Source organism: Schistocerca cancellata, chromosome 12 (genome assembly GCF_023864275.1).
Source record: "Schistocerca cancellata isolate TAMUIC-IGC-003103 chromosome 12, iqSchCanc2.1, whole genome shotgun sequence".
NCBI classification, from domain to species: Eukaryota; Metazoa; Arthropoda; class Insecta; order Orthoptera; family Acrididae; genus Schistocerca; species Schistocerca cancellata.
This window is the reverse complement of record NC_064637.1, coordinates 63,219,581-63,235,836: the sequence shown is the minus strand read 5'-3', so window position 1 is coordinate 63,235,836 and position 16,256 is coordinate 63,219,581. Positions and strand designations below refer to the sequence as shown.

Sequence of the window (16,256 nt, the reverse complement as noted above, 5' to 3'; positions counted from 1 at the left end):
GTAGAGTTTTGAACCGTTTTTTTTAATCCAAAAAGAACACTGTACTAATGTACTCAAACTTTGCTGCTTTGTGAGGTTCAAATTGAATTTTATTTTCTATCAAAGCATTTCTAGTGTTTTTGAGCAGATGTGGTACATCATAAATGGTAACAATTGGTTGATTATTGACGACAAAATGAAATATACTGGGCTTCAACAAACTTGCTTCACACAGTTGCTTAAGGGCCTTTTGGTTTTTTGCATTCTGATCAAATACAGTACAAACCACTTTGACCCCAATATTCTGTAGTTCACTTATGATGTGAACAATGAGTGATTTCAAATGGGTGTAGTGGAAAGTGGTTGCGGTAAAGTAATATCCTAGAACTTGTTTCCAAGTTCTGTGAATGCCTTTCAGCATAAAAACCAATGCTTGACTTGCAGCTACAGGTGAACGTCCTAAATGACCCAAGTCCTGATACCCATAGATTAGCTGTTTGTGTGCATCATAGTACATACCATCATCCAGAGACATTTCATCAAAAAGTAGAGCACAATACTTGTCATTTTCATGCATATTACTTACGTCCGGACTGATGACCTTAGCTGTTTAGTCCCCCTTAAACATCCCCCAACTTACGTCCCTTGCTAAAAAGGTTAATAAAGCTGGATTAAGTCCTATATCAAATGGTATGTGGGAAAGCACTCCCTTGAGCAGCCTCACAGATGGAAGGGAGAAGTATGTGGCCAAATATCTGTACAACCAGGGACTACGCTTATAAATAGATAAAGCAAATGCCTTATCTTGTATAGACCACCATACCGCTGTGGGCTGCATATTGGCATTTCTTAACTGACTATTAATAAAAGTTTTAGTCAAATCATTCAACTCTTCTTCAATTAACTGAAATTTCCTGTTACCATACAACTCTTTTAGAATTTTCAGTTTATTCCTCTCATTCTGTAGCTTTTTTTTCAATTTCAACACTCTGGAAACTGTAATTCTATGCAGTTTATACATTTTGTGTTTTCTTGGAGTTAAATCACGTTTAGAAACGCCAGATCCCATTACACCTGGACTACTTTCAACATCATAAACAGGTGAGGATAAAAAGCTGTACCCACCATCATCTGTGCTCTGTAAAGGGGGACTGCTTCGTTGTATTACTGTAGATTTTGCGTTGTGACCTGTCTCTTGCACACATATATTTGCACCCAATGTGGTGAAACCGCCGCCACCATCACCACCACCACCACCACCACCAGTGTAACACAGATGTGTGTGGGGAGGGTGATACAACACCAATTCCATGTGCTTTGGTATAACACCAGGATTTAGCCTGTGTCTAGTAAAGTTCACAAAATCTGCTTCATAAAAATGATCCTCACACACATAATAATAACTACAGTTGACACCTTCATCTATATTACAGATCAATTTCCACTTCTTTAAAGTTTCACTTTTTGATGCAGCTGTAAATTTATAGAAATGTTTATTCTTGTGTTTGGAATTTGTTTGTACATAATAACTACTCCTGCACCCGGGAAATGTGCACGAGTATTTCAATTTCACTCTCAAACTGGATTCTTCTCTTCCTGTATGATCCATCCTCATGTTTCTGAAATGTTATTCAAACCAAAAATTAGGAACGAGAAAAAAGGTCAGGTATGGTTTACATTGATTAATGTTAAAGAAAACTCGAAGTGAAATTAATTTCACTATCAAAAATCATATTAGCTTATGTCTAAATGCAGCTATCCTGTACTGAAGTATTGATAACTGTTATCATGGCTTGTAATCTGTTGTGGTATTGCTACAAAATAGTGAAAAAACAAAACAAATTCTCATTTCTGCTACGGATCTGCACATCACTCTATATATAACTGCGTGAGCGTAGTTGCACTATATTCTATATTCAACACTACTTCGTTAAACAGTGCTATCAGGCAGTAGAAACACTGCTTATTGTACCATTTCAGTATATTTCAGCATCTAGATACCCATGGTAGATACCAAATTCAACTGTACATTATCAGTAAGAGTTACAGCTGTAAATCTGTATTACATTGTGTTGAGCGTTAAAATACAAGAAGATTTCTACTGCATTGGATATTGCCACAATAATAAGTGTAAATGTCCAACTGCTTGAAGGACCTGCTTTGTGTGACTTCCAAACAAATGTCTTATTATGTGAGAACACAACCTTTGTCGATACAACAGCAACAAACACTTTTTACCTGGATAGTGTGTTATGTACTGTACAGAATATTTACTGTCGAAAACGGGAAATAGAACACACTCGAGGCATTACGAATCAATTGTAACACGTCCAATATTTGGTATATAGTAAACGGCACAATAAATGGTACTTATTATGTCACTAAGAGTACTTCGTGGCAAAAAGGAAGATGAATCAAAGCCAGAATTATATCCCTTTACAGGATTCGGAAAGTTGAATACCAACTATGTCAAAAGCTGCTAGCATGGGATTCTCTATGAAATACAAGGAAATATGAACAGAAATAAGAAATATACTTACCCTTTAAGTAAACTGACCAACGGAAATTGTATTTCTTTGCAGGAACAAATATACAAGAGTCCACAGAACGTAATGTGATGATACAACCTCGTGTTCTATATGAAACAAAAGTAAAAAAGTAAATACTGAATCATCACACCATCAAATATTACGAATGCATCCAAAAATTAAGCAGAATAATAACAACATACTTACACTGCAATTTAAACGAAAAATCACGATCACGTTGCTACGATACCAAAACAATTATGGAAGACTACGTCATCCAATAGGAGCACGAGACTATAAATGGCTAAACTTGCAGCGCTCCAAGTGGCCTGGGCCCAAACCAACGTCGTGTTGCCAGAAATCCCTATATGAGTTTCACCCCCCTGGGCGAGAGCCCACCGGCAGCTCGTTCCGCCGAAGTAAACAGGGTCGGGCGGGGCGCCGTGTTTACTATTTGTTTACGTCACCGTCCGCGGCCGGGCAGCAGCGGCTGCGGCATTTACCGCGAGGCACGGCGCGCTGTTTGTGTGCCGCTGCGTGCGTGCGTGTGTCCTGCGTTTGCCTGCTGCGTATCTGACCGACGCAGCGGTTCCGCCCGCCGTAAACAGCGATAATTACGGTGTCCGTGTTGTCAACAGCATAACTGTAACATGCGTATTGCCTTTGGTGGTAAATACTGGAATGCGTAAGGAAACGGCAGTACAGTACTTGCTGTAAGTCGACACATCAAGTGACACTTCCCACACCTCTAGCGTCCATTTCCAACTGTGTAGGCTTGTTAAGTGCTACAGTGAAGCAGTTTACGAGGGTCGTCACCCACATTTTTTCCTCAGAACATATTTATTGTTAAGAGTCAGATTTTGGTGACAATACACATCAGCATGTCTTGTCCATGTCCCATTTTTCTACGTGGTCTCCGTCACTTTCTATGGCCGTACGAATGGTTCAAATGGCTCTGAGCACTACGGGACTTAACATCTGAGGTCATCAGTCTCCTAGACTTAGAACTACTTTAAAATAACTAACCTAAGGACAACCATGCCCGAGGCAAAATTCGAACCCGCGACCATAGCAGCAGTGCGCTTCCGGACTGAAGCTCCTAGAATCGCTGAGTCACAGCGGACGCCAACGTTGTGGAAGAGAATGTATTCCCTGCTGGTAAAACCTCTCGTCCTGTAGGCGTAGCCATGTTTTCACTGCACGACTGACCGCCCCCGGTAGCTGAGTAGTCAGCGCGACAGAATGTCAATCCAAAGGGCCCCGGTTCGATTCCCGGCTGGGTCGGAGGTTTTCTCCGCTCAGGGACTGGTTGTTGTCCTAAGCATCATCATTTCATCCCAATCGACGCGCAAGTTGCCTAAGTGGCGTCGTATCGAAAGACTTGCACCAGGCGAACCGCCGGGAGGCACTCGTCACACGACATTATTATTATTCTGCACGACTGACTCTCTCGTCATCTTCAAGCTGTGTTCCCCGTAGAGAATCTTTAAGCGGCCTACAGAGATGGGAGTCCCACGGTGCCAGGTCTGGACTATAGGGTGGATGAGGGAATGATGTCCAACCCAATTCGTCGATGTGTTCCCGGATTCTCATACTTGTGCGTGGGCGTGCGTTATCGTGTTGGAGCAAGATTTCCGCTCGATGCCGATAGAACATGTCGGGAACGGTCCTTGAGTTCATTCATAGCCTTCACGTATGCCTCTGAATTGATGGTTGACGCTCTTGGCATCACATCCACGAGAATGACGCCATCACAATCCCAGAAGGCTGTCACCATGACTTTTTCGGCAGAGAGGGTTACCTCTAATTTCTTCTTCTGTGGTGAATGAGGGTGATGCCACTCCATGTACAGGCGCAAAATGGTGCACCCAGCTTTCGTCCCCCTACGCAATCCATTGAAACGTTGCGACTAGAAGACGACGCCACTCGGCTGATAACCCGCGAAGGTTTCATGGCTGAAATACGCCGAGAAAGCCTGCAATCACATACATCAATAACAGTTTCATAGATACACGACCCACAGCAACATAAAAAATCTTTGCCTAAAGAACTAAATAGGAAAGATTAATTTCTACGACTGTTGGAATAACACAAAACGTATTATAAGATCAACAACGAAACAGCGGACAGCTTTAAAACGTTACTGAAAAAAATGTGACATCCAACAACCACGGAGAGCAACACCGCGACAGAAAGGCCTCTCCGTCGGTCTCAAAACGCTCCAACAATTCAGATGAAATGACCTTTCTTTGTATCTTGTGGTCCGTTGTGAGCATTCGTGGAACCCATTGTGAGCACCGCCAACGGCCTTGCAGCAGTGGTAACACCGGTTCCCGTCAGATCACTTTAGTTAAGCGCTGTCGGGCTGGGCTAGCACTTGGATGGGTGACCATCCGGTCTGCCGAGTGCTGTTGGCAAGCGGGGTGCACTCAGCCCTTGTGAGGCAAACTGAGGAGCTGCTTGACTGAGAAGTAGCGGCTCCGGTCTCGTAAAATAGCATACGGCCAGGAGAGTGGTGTGCTGACCACATGACCCTCTGTAACCGTACTCAGTCACACCTGTGGGCTGGGGATGACGCGGCGGCCTGTCGGTACCTTTTGTCCTTCATGGCCTATTCGGGTGGAGTTGAGTTTTAAATCGTGAGCACTTCTTTCAATATCTGAGAGTCTCGATCATTGCAGACGCACTTCCAATGCAACCGACAACTGTAGAGCCAATTGTCGGGGTGTGATGCGACTGTCGCCACCGATAATAGCATCCGCACTATTCGGCACGTCTGGAGCAGTGGCTGTGACAGGACGTCCCGAGCATGGCTGGTCATGGAGCTTGTTTCTGCATTTCCTGAGGCTGTAACATTCTTTACCCATCGTCTGACTGTACTCCTATCAACTGCAGCATCGCCATACATTGGACACAAACGTTTATGGATGTTCACCGCAGTTTCTTTTTCTGCACTCAACGAATGAAATAAATAGGAAGTGCAGGGAAGCTAAGACGAAATGGCTGCAGGAAAAATGTGAAGACATCGAAAAAGATATGATTGTCGGAAGGACAGACTCAGCATACAGGAAAGTCAAAACAACCTTTGGTGACATTAAAAGCAACGGTGGTAACATTAAGAGTGCAACGGGAATTCCACTGTTAAATGCAGAGGAGAGAGCAGATAGGTGGAAAGAATACATTGAAAGCCTCTATGAGGGTAAAGATTTGTCTGATGTGATAGAAGAAGAGTCGATTTAGAAGAGATAGGGGATCCAGTATTAGAATCGGAATTTAAAAGAGCTTTGGAGGACTTACGGTCAAATAAGGCAGAAGGGGTAGATAACATTCCATCAGAAATTCTAAAATCATTGGGGGAAGTGGCAACAAAACGACTATTCACGTTGGTGTGTAGAATATATGAGTCTGGCGATATACCATCTGACTTTCGAAAAAGCATCATCCACACAATTCCGAAGACGGCAAGAGCTGACAAGTACGAGAATTATCGCACAATCAGCTTAACAGCTCATGCATCGAAGCTGCTTACAAGAATAATATACAGAAGAATGGAAAAGAAAATTGATAATGCGCTAGGTGATGATCAGTTTGGCTTTAGGAAAAGTAAAGGGACGAGAGAGGCAATTCTGACGTTACGGCTAATTATGGAAGCAAGGCTAAAGAAAAATCAAGACACTTTCATAGGATTTGTCGACCTGGAAAAAGCGTTCGACAATATAAAATGGTGCAAGCTGTTCGAGATTCTGAAAAAAGTAGGGGTAAGCTATAGGGAGGGACGGGTCATATACAATATGTACAACAACCACGAGGGAATAATAAGAGTGGACGATCAAGAACCAAGTGCTCGTATTAACAAGAGTGTAAGACAAGGTTGTAGCCTTTCGCCCCTACTCTTCAATCTGCACATCGAGGAAGCAATGATGGAAATAAAAGAAAGGTTCAGGAGTGGAATTAAAATACAAGGTGAAAGGATATCAATGATACGATTCGCTGATGACATTGCTATCCTGAGTGAAAGTGAAGAAGAATTAAATGATCTGCTGGACGGAATGAACAGTCTAATGAGTACACAGTATGGTTTGAGAGTAAATCGGAGAAAGACGAAGGTAATGAGAAGTAGTAGAAATGAGAACAGCGAGAAACTTAACATCAGGATTGATGGTCACGAAGTCAAAGAAGTTAAGGAATTCTGCTACCTAGGCAGTAAAATAACCAATGACGGACGGAGCAAGGAGGACATCAAAAGCAGACTCGCTATGGCAAAAAAGGCATTTCTGTCCAAGAGAAGTCTACTAATATCAAATACCGGCCTTAATTTGAGGAAGAAATTTCAGAGGATGTACGTCTGGAGTACAGCATTGTATGGTAGTGAAACATGGCCTATGGCGCTATAGACGAATGTTGAAAATTAGGTGGACTAATAAGGTAAGGAATGAGGAGGTTCTACGCAGAATAGGAGGGGAAAGGAATATGTGGAAAACACTGATAAGGAGAAGGGACAGGATGATAGAACATCTGCTAAGACATGAGGGAATGACTTCCATGGTACTAGAGGGAGCTGTAGAGGGCAAAAACTGTAGAGGAAGACAGAGATTGGAATACGTCAAGCAAATAATTGAGGACGTAGGTTGCAAGTGCTACTCTGAGATGAAGAGGTTAGCACAGGAAAGGAATTCGTGGCGGGCCGCATCAAACCAGTCAGTAGACCGATGACAAAAAAAAAAAAAAAAAGGATTCAATAACAGCCCCCTGCTTGTACCGTGAGTCGTATGCAGACGCTCCACTACGGCTCTACCATCTGTCAGAACGGTTCGAAACTTTACAGGGCAAACATCAAGCACCAACACGGACGTTTGTCTATGTATATTAATGGCTTTTTTTTTAATATGTGGGGCATTACTTATTGAACGACCCTCATACTCTCCTGTCCTACCTGTAACTGCTCTTCCTCATCTGGACCAGTTTTGAGTTTAATACAGTACAATTCACGCTATAGGCTGGGCTGGCATATGTCTGACGTCGGTGCAGCAAACCTTAAGCTGACGTCATAGTCAAACATTGTTGGAATTGCCGGGAAGGTCTTTTGGGCTCTTATCAAATCCCGAACATCATTATCAGTTGCACGAGAGGCCTATTTGGTAACCCTCTTCTGTCCCCATTCGTAACTGTCTGTTGGAGAGTTTGTACTAGCGTCTGCTTTGTTGTTGTTGTGGTCTTCAGTCCTGAGACTGGTTTTGATGCAGCTCTCCATGTTACTCTATCCTGTGCAAGCTTCTTCATCTCCCAATATGTACTGCAGCCTACATCATTCTCAATCTGTTTAGTGTACTCATCTCTTGGTCTCCCTCTACGATTTTTACCCTCCACGCTGCCCTCCAATACTAAATTGGTGATCCGTTGATGCCTCAGAACATGTCCTACCAACCGATCCCTTCTTCTTGTCAAGTTGTGCCACAAGCTCCTCTTCTCCCCAGTCCTATTCAATACTTCCTCATTAGTTATGTGATCTACCCATCTAATCTTCAGCATTCTTCTGTAGCACCAAATTTCAAAGGCCTCTATTCTCTTCTCGTCCAAAATATTTATCGTCCATGTTTCACTTCCATACATGGCTACACTCCATACAAATACTTTCAGAAACGACTTCCTGACACTTAAATCTATACTCGATGTTAACAAGTTTCTCTTCTTCAGAAACGCTTTCCTTGCCATTGCCAGTCTACATTTTATATCCTCTCTACTTCGACCATCATCAGTTATTTTTCTCCCCAAATAGCAAAACTCCTTTACTACTTGAAGTGTCTCATTTCCTGATCTAATTCCCTCATCATCACCCGACTTAATTCGACTACATTCCATTATCCTCGTTTTGCTTTTGTTGATGTTCATCTTATATCCTCCCTTCAAGACATTGTCCATTCCGTTCAACTGCTCTTCCAAGTCCTTTGCTGTCTCTGACAGAATTACAATGTCATCGGCGAACCTCAAAGTTTTTATTTCTTCTCCGTGGATTTTAATACCTACTCCAAATTATTCTTTTGTTTCCTTCACTGCTTGCTCAATATACAGATTGAATAACATGGGGGAGAGGCTACAACCCTGCTTATAACAAACATATTACGGAAAGTGTTAATAAAACCTCGTTTGTCGCCCACTTTATAATGGAACGGAGCCTGTCTTTTAGATGTTGTTCTGTTTTCCCCTATTGTCTACTCACAGGCTCATCTATACCGATGTATTTCAGAAGAACCGATGGCTATTCACCTTACGATGATTGGTAACATCTGTACCACAAATCAGTTGCAAAATCCATATTGGCCTACGGACAGATGACCTCAGCAGTTTGGTCCCATAGGAGCTTCCCCAAATTTCCACACTGAAGTTCTTGCTGTCTTTTCTACATTGTGCATTGCAGGCTGCGCCCTGGAACAGAGGAAGAACGACAGCTGCTCAGATTATACTCCGAAGAGCCAAACAAACTAATATACCTGCCTGATCTCATGTAGGGTCTCCGCGAGCACGCGGAAGTGCCGCAATACGACGTAGCGTAGACTCGACTAATGTCTGAAGTAGAGCTGGAGGGAAATGTCACCATGAATCCTGCAGGGCTGTCCATAAATCTGTAAAAGTACGAGGGGGTGGACATATCTTCCGAACAGCACATTGCAAGGCATCCAGGATATGCTCAATAATGTTCATGTCTGGGGATTTTTGTGGCCAGCAGAAGTGTTGAAACTCAGCAGAGTGTTCCTGGAGCCACTTTGTAGTAATTCTGTGTCGTACTATATATGACGGTAGTATCTGTTCCCCAAAGAACAGTTACCGTGGATGACCATGCAGCTTTGCTAGAAATGAAATGATAATTAAATGGACACCCTAGCTGCAAACAGGCATCGATGAACTTCATTGGGGACATGTTGAAAATGTGTGCCCCGACCAGGACTCGAACCCGGGATCTCCTGCTTACATGGCAGACGCTCTATCCATCTGAGCCACCGCGGGCACAGAGGATAGTGCGTCTGCAGGGACTTATCCCTTGCACGCTCCCCGTGAGATCCACATTCCCAACATGTCCACACCACTACATTCGTAGTGCGCCTAATAGATGTTTGCCCATCATACTCATTACTCGTGGCAGATTAATGTACCAAGTCCCGTACGAGCTCGGGCATAGCGTGTGCGTTCGCACAAGAAGGTCAATGGCCGGGAAGCCATATTTTTTAACTATATATGACGGTAGTATCTGTTCCCGAAAGAACAGTTACCGTGGATGACCATGCGGCTTTGCTAGAAATGAAATGATAATTAAATGGACACCCTAGCTGCAAACAGGCGTAGATGAACTTCATTGGGGACATGTTGAAAATGTGTGCCCCGACCGGGACTCGAACCCGGGATCTCCTGCTTACGGTCATTGACCTTCTTGTGCGAACGCACACGCTATGCCCGAACTCGTACGGGACTTGGTACATTAATCTGCCACGAGTAATGAGCTGATGGGCAAACATCTTTTAGGCGCAATACGGATGTAGTGGTGTGGACATGTTGGGAATGTGGATCTCACGGGGAGCGTTCAAGGGATAAGTCCCTGCAGACGCACTACCCTCCGTGCCCGCGGTGGCTCAGATGGATAGAGCGTCTGCCATGTAAGCAGGAGATCCCGGGTTCGAGTCCCGGTCGGGGCACGCATTTTCAACATGTCCCCAATGAAGTTCATCAACGCTTGTTTGCAGTAGGCTGTCCATTTAATTATCATTTCAATTCTGTGCCGCATTGTTCTGCTGGAATTGCCTAAGTCCGTCGGAATGCACAATGGACATGAATGGATGCAAGTGATCACACAGGATACGTGTCTCATGTCAGAGTTGTATTTATTATTTATTATTACATGTCAGAGTTGTATGTAGTCGTATCAGGGATCCCATAGCACTCCAACTACACACAGCACACACCATCACAGAGCCTCCACCACCATCAACAGTCCTCTGCTGACTTGCAGGGTCCACGTATTCATGAGGTTGTCTCCATACCCGTACAGATCGATCCGTTTGATACAAATTTGAAACGAGACTCGTGCGAATAGGCAACATGTTTCCAGTCATCAACAGTCCAACGTTGGCGTTGACGGGCCCAGGCGAGGGGTAAAGCTTTGTGTCGAGCTGTCATCAAGGCTACACTAGTGGGCCTTGGACTCCGAAAGTCCATATCGATGGCGTTTCGTTGAATGGTCTGCACGCTGACAAGTCATGGCCCAGCACTAAAATCTGCAGCAATTTGCGGATGGGTTACACTTCTGTCGCGTTGAACGATTCTCTGTACCTGTCGTTGTCTCGTTCTTTCAGGATCTTTTTCTGGACGTAGCGATGTCGGAGATTTGTTGTTTTACCGGATTCCTGATATTCACGGAACGGTTGTGAAATGGTACTACGGGAAAATCGCCACTTCATCGCTATCTAGAAATGCTGTATCCGATCGCTCGTGCGCCAATTATAACACCACGCCCGAACTCACTTAAATCTTGATTACCTGTCATTGTAGGAGCAGTAACCGATCCAACAACTGCATCACTTGTTTGTTATAGGCGTTGCCGACAGCAGCGCCGTATTCTGACTGTTTACATATCTCTGTATTTGAACACGAATGCCTATACCACTTTCCTTGGCGCTTCAGTGTATAAGACTCCGTTCAGATATGTACAACTCAGAAGCAAACGATTTAATTCTACGACGGTTTTGAAAATCTTTAATACTTCTACATATAAATATTGTACTATCGAAATACAGGGTGTTTCAAAAATGACCGGTATATTTGAAACGGCAATAAAAACTAAACGAGCAGCGATAGAAATACACCGTTTGTTGCAATATGCTTGGGACAACAGTACATTTTCAGGCGGACAAACTTTCGAAATTACAGTAGTTACAATTTTCAACAACAGATGGCGCTGCAAGTGATGTGAAAGATATAGAAGACAACGCAGTCTGTGGGTGCGCCATTCTGTACGTCGTCTTTCTGCTGTAAGCGTGTGCTGTTCACAACGTGCAAGTGTGCTGTAGACAACATGGTTTATTCCTTAGAACAGAGGATTTTTCTGGTGTTGGAATTCCACCGCCTAGAACACAGTGTTGTTGCAACAAGACGAAGTTTTCAACGGAGGTTTAATGTAACCAAAGGATCGAAAAGCGATACCATAAAGGATCTGTTTGAAAAATTTCAACGGACTGGGAACGTGACGGATGAACGTGCTGGAAAGGTATGGTGACTGCGTACGGCAACCACAGAGGGCAACGCGCAGCTAGTGCAGCAGGTGATCCAACAGCGGCCTCGGGTTTCCGTTCGCCGTGTTGCAGCTGCGGTCCAAATGACGCCAACGTCCACGTATCGTCTCATGCGCCAGGGTTTACACCTCTATCCGTACAAAATTCAAACGCGGCAACCCCTCAGCGCCACTACCATTGCTGCACGAGAGACATTCGCTAACGATATAGTGGACAGGATTGATGACGGCGATATCCATGTGGGCAGCATTTGGTTTACTGACGAAGCTTATTTTTACCTGGACGGCTTCGTCAATAAACAGAACTGGCGCATATGGGGAACCGAAAAGCCCCATGTTGCAGTCCCATCGTCCCTGCATCCTCAAAAAGTACTGGTCTGGGCCGCCATTTCTTCCAAAGGAATCATTGGCCCATTTTTCAGATCCGAAACGATTACTGCATCACGGTATCTGGACATTCTTCGTGAATTTGTGGCGGTACAAACTGCCTTAGACGACACTGCGAACACCTCGTGGTTTATGCAAGATGGTGCCCGGCCACATCGCACGGCCGACGTCTTTAATTTCCTGAATGAATATTTCGATGATCGTGTGATTGCTTTGGGCTATCCGAAACATACAGGAGGCGGCGTGGATTGGCCTCCCTATTCGCCAGACATGAACCCCTGTGACTTCTTTCTGTGGGGACACTTGAAAGACCAGGTGTACCGCCAGAATCCAGAAACAATTGAACAGCTGAAGCAGTACATCTCATCTGCATGTGAAGCTATTCCGCCAGACACGTTGTCAAAGGTTTCGGGTAATTTCATTCAGAGACTACGCCATATTATTGCTACGCATGGTGGATATGTGGAAAATATCGTACTACAGAGTTTCCCAGACCGCAGCGCCATCTGTTGTTGAAAATTGTAACTACTGTAATTTCGAAAGTTTGTCTGCCTGAAAATGTACTCTTGTCCCAAGCATATTGCAACAAACGGTGTATTTCTATCGCTGCTCGTTTAGTTTTTATTGCCGTTTCAAATATACCGGTCATTTTTGAAACACCCTGTACAATAAAAATGTGATGCAGGAGTACTTACATTGGCTGCTGCAGACTTGGTAGGAATTTCCTTTCCCTGTCTGTTGACACAGGACTTCGCACACCTAAAGTAGTAGATGAGGTTTGCAATCTGAGGAGCAAAATAACTGATGATGGTCGAAGTGGGGAGGATATAAAATGTCGACTGGCTATAGCAAAGAAACATCGAGGATAGATTTAAGTGTTAGGATGTTCTTTGTGGAAATATTTGTATGGAGTGTAGCCATGTATGGAAGTGAAACTTGGACCATAAACAGGTTATCAAAAAAGAGAATGGAAGCTTTGGAAATATGGTGCTAGAAAAGAATGCTGAAGATTAGATGGGTAGATCACGTAACTAATGACGAGGTACTGAATTAGGGAGAAGAGGATTTGTGGTACAACCTGACTAGAAGAAGGCATTGGTTGGTAGGACATTTCTGAGGCATCGAGGGATCACCAGTTTAGTACTGGCGGCAAGTGTGCAGGGAGATGAATACACTAAACAGATTCAGAAGGATGTAGGTTGCAGTAGGTACTGGGAGATGAAGAAGCTTGCACAGGATAGAGTAGCATGGAGAGCTGCATCAAAGACCACAACAACGACATAATAAAAAAAAAAAATCGCAAGGACCATGTTACTGTCACCCTACACAGAAAGCAATCTCTGTTCTACAGGCACACACAAGTATTGCTAACGATATCCATGGACCTACTGACGGCCTTGGGAGAGCCAGTCCTGACAAAACTCTACCATCTGGTGAGCAAGATGTATGAAACAGGCGAAATACCCTCAGACTTCAAGAAGAATATAATAATTCCAATCCCAAAGAAAGCAGGTGTTGACAGATGTGAAAATTACCGAACAATCAGTTTAATAAACCACAGCTGCAAAATACTAACACGAATTCTTTACAGACGAATGGAAAAACTAGTAGAAGCCGACCTCGGGGAAGATCAGTTTGGATTCCGTAGAAATACTGGAACGCGTGAGGCAATACTGACCTTACGACTTATCTTAGAAGAAAGAATAAGGAAAGGCAAACCTACGTTTATAGCATTTGTAGACTTAGAGAAAGCTTTTGACAATGTTGACTGGAATACTCTCTTTCAAATTCTAAAGGTGGCAGGGGTAAAATACAGGGAGCGAAAGGCTATTTACAATTTGTACAGAAAGCAGATGGCAGTTCTAAGAATCGAGGGACATGAAAGAGAAGCAGTGGTTGGGAAGGGACTAAGACAGGGTTGTAGCCTCTCCCCGATGTTATTCAATCTGTATATTGAGCAAGCAGTAAAGCAAACAAAAGAAAAATTCGGAGTAGGTATTAAAATCCATGGAGAAGAAATAAAAACGTTGAGGTTCGCCGATGACATTGTAATTCTGTCAGAGACAGCAAAGGACTTGGAAGAGCAGTTGAACGGAATGGATGGTGTCTTGAAGGGAGGATATAAGATGAACATCAACAAAAGCAAAACGAGGATAATGGAATGTAGTCGAATTAAGTCGGGTGATGTTGAGGGTATTAGATTAGGAAATGAGACACTTAAAGTAGTAAAGGAGTTTTGCTATTTGGGGAGCAAAATAACTGATGATGGTCGAAGTAGAGAGGATATAAAATGTAGACTGTTAATGGCAAGGAAAGCGTTTCTGAAGAAGAGAAATTTGTTAACATCGAGTATAGATTTAAGTGTCAGGAAGTCATTTCTGAAAGTATTTGTATGGAGTGCAGCCATGTATGGAAGTGAAACATGGACGATAAATAGTTTAGACAAGAAGAGAATAGAAGCTTTCGAAATGTGGTGCTACAGAAGAATGCTGAAGATTAGATGGGTAGACCACATAACTAATGAGGAAGTATTGAATAGGATTGGGGAGAAGAGAAGTTTGTGGCACAACTTGACCAGAAGAAGGGATCGGTTGGTAGGTCATGTTCTGAGGCATCAAGGGATCACCAATTTAGTATTGGAGGGCAGCGTGGAGGGTAAAAATCGTAGAGGGAGACCAATAGATGAATACACTAAACAGATTCAGAAGGATGTAGGTTGCAGTAGGTACTGGGAGATGAAGAAGCTTGCACAGGATAGAGTAGCATGGAGAGCTGCATCAAAACCAGTCTCAGGACTGAAGACCACAACAACAACAACAACATCCATATTAGAAATTATACGTGCTTCATAAATAAAGGTATGGTTTTGGTTTCGAATGAAGTGGTCTTCCACACAAATATCGCGACATTGAATATAGACGGTGATTGCTGGTTGTGTATTAACAGACATAAAATTTGGGTACAAGTCGCCAGTGATGTAACCACGTAATAAAATCGCCCTTACCATCTAAATTAGAAAGTAATTCGATTAAGGAACGTGGCATTAAGCCGATATTTGCAACTCGCTCTTGCCGCTGCTAGATATTTCCCACGCTAAGAAATAGTACTGGTAACACATTCTATCTTGACACCATGTAGTTAGTGTAAAAGAGGTTCTGTGATATATTTGCAGGATTATAGGCGGGGGAGGATGGCAAACTGAGAATGATCACAACAAGTAGTGGTGTGCTATGTGAGGAATCACTCAAAAAATGCAACGCTATACTGAGGTCGTAAGAAATGTACCAAGTCCTATGACCAATACACTGGCTTTTCACGTCTATAGTGTTACGCTTTCTGGTAGAAATTCTGTCTGCGATGCGTAATCTGGTCTCTCCATTCAACCACATACTTGCGTTGGATCCTACTGAGATGTCTTTCAATTATTACAGTCAGTGATGACTCATATTCGTGGCACTCTCGTATCTCAAAACGAACCACCTTTTCCGAAACCACCTGTTAAGGACCCCATACAACAAAACTCCAGAGTGGTTTTAAATTTTCCCTCTGCATCTTGTAACTGATCTTCATGTTTGCCCCATCCTGCCTGCAGCTTTGTCCACGTGATCGTTCCAGTTTAAGTCGTTGCTGAGCGGAGGTCAGAGAGTGCTATATCAAGACCTGTGGAGAAACAGAGTGAACTGAGTTAATGCGACAGAACCGTGTTTTGACCAATCGGCGGAAATTGACACATTTCGTCACAGCTCCGCCAACCGTGTACAGTATTTAACGCCAGTGGCAAACTAAACTTTCTCCTGCAACACAACGTAGTAGAAAAGACAGTATGAGTAACTACAGCCGTGTTCCTATTGGGAACTGGGAAGAGGATGAGGATTTTGCTTCTGCATCTTGGCGCATCTCCAAACCACATACCTGTACTGCAGTCTGAAGGAGATCTATGTCCGTCAGGATGCATTCATGTCGATCACCCAAACATTCTCTCTATCCTCGTTATTTTGTACCATGCAGCCGAGAAAAACTACGAATTATAAAAACTCTGCTGACGTCACCCAGTAGAAAATTTGTTAAGAGATGACTGTGTTCCC

At 43.5% G+C, this 16,256-nt stretch overlaps 1 long non-coding RNA gene and 2 other non-coding genes across 3 annotated transcripts; 1 reads left to right on the top strand and 2 right to left on the bottom strand.

Annotated features, from left to right (window-relative positions):
• Positions 1-1,510: 1,510 nt before the first annotated feature.
• LOC126109654 (uncharacterized) lies at positions 1,511-2,805 on the bottom strand. Its single transcript, XR_007523704.1, has 3 exons — positions 2,715-2,805; positions 2,520-2,614; positions 1,511-1,598 (listed from the first exon to the last, which is right to left on the bottom strand). It is a non-coding gene; the product is annotated as an uncharacterized LOC126109654 (long non-coding RNA).
• A 6,630-nt stretch (positions 2,806-9,435) lies between these two features.
• Positions 9,436-9,510, bottom strand: Trnat-ugu (transfer RNA threonine (anticodon UGU)). The gene has a single exon. It is a non-coding gene; the product is annotated as a tRNA-Thr (tRNA).
• Positions 9,511-10,117: 607 nt separating this feature from the next.
• Trnat-ugu (transfer RNA threonine (anticodon UGU)) lies at positions 10,118-10,192 on the top strand. Its single transcript has one exon. It is a non-coding gene; the product is annotated as a tRNA-Thr (tRNA).
• The last annotated feature ends 6,064 nt before the right edge of the window (positions 10,193-16,256 follow it).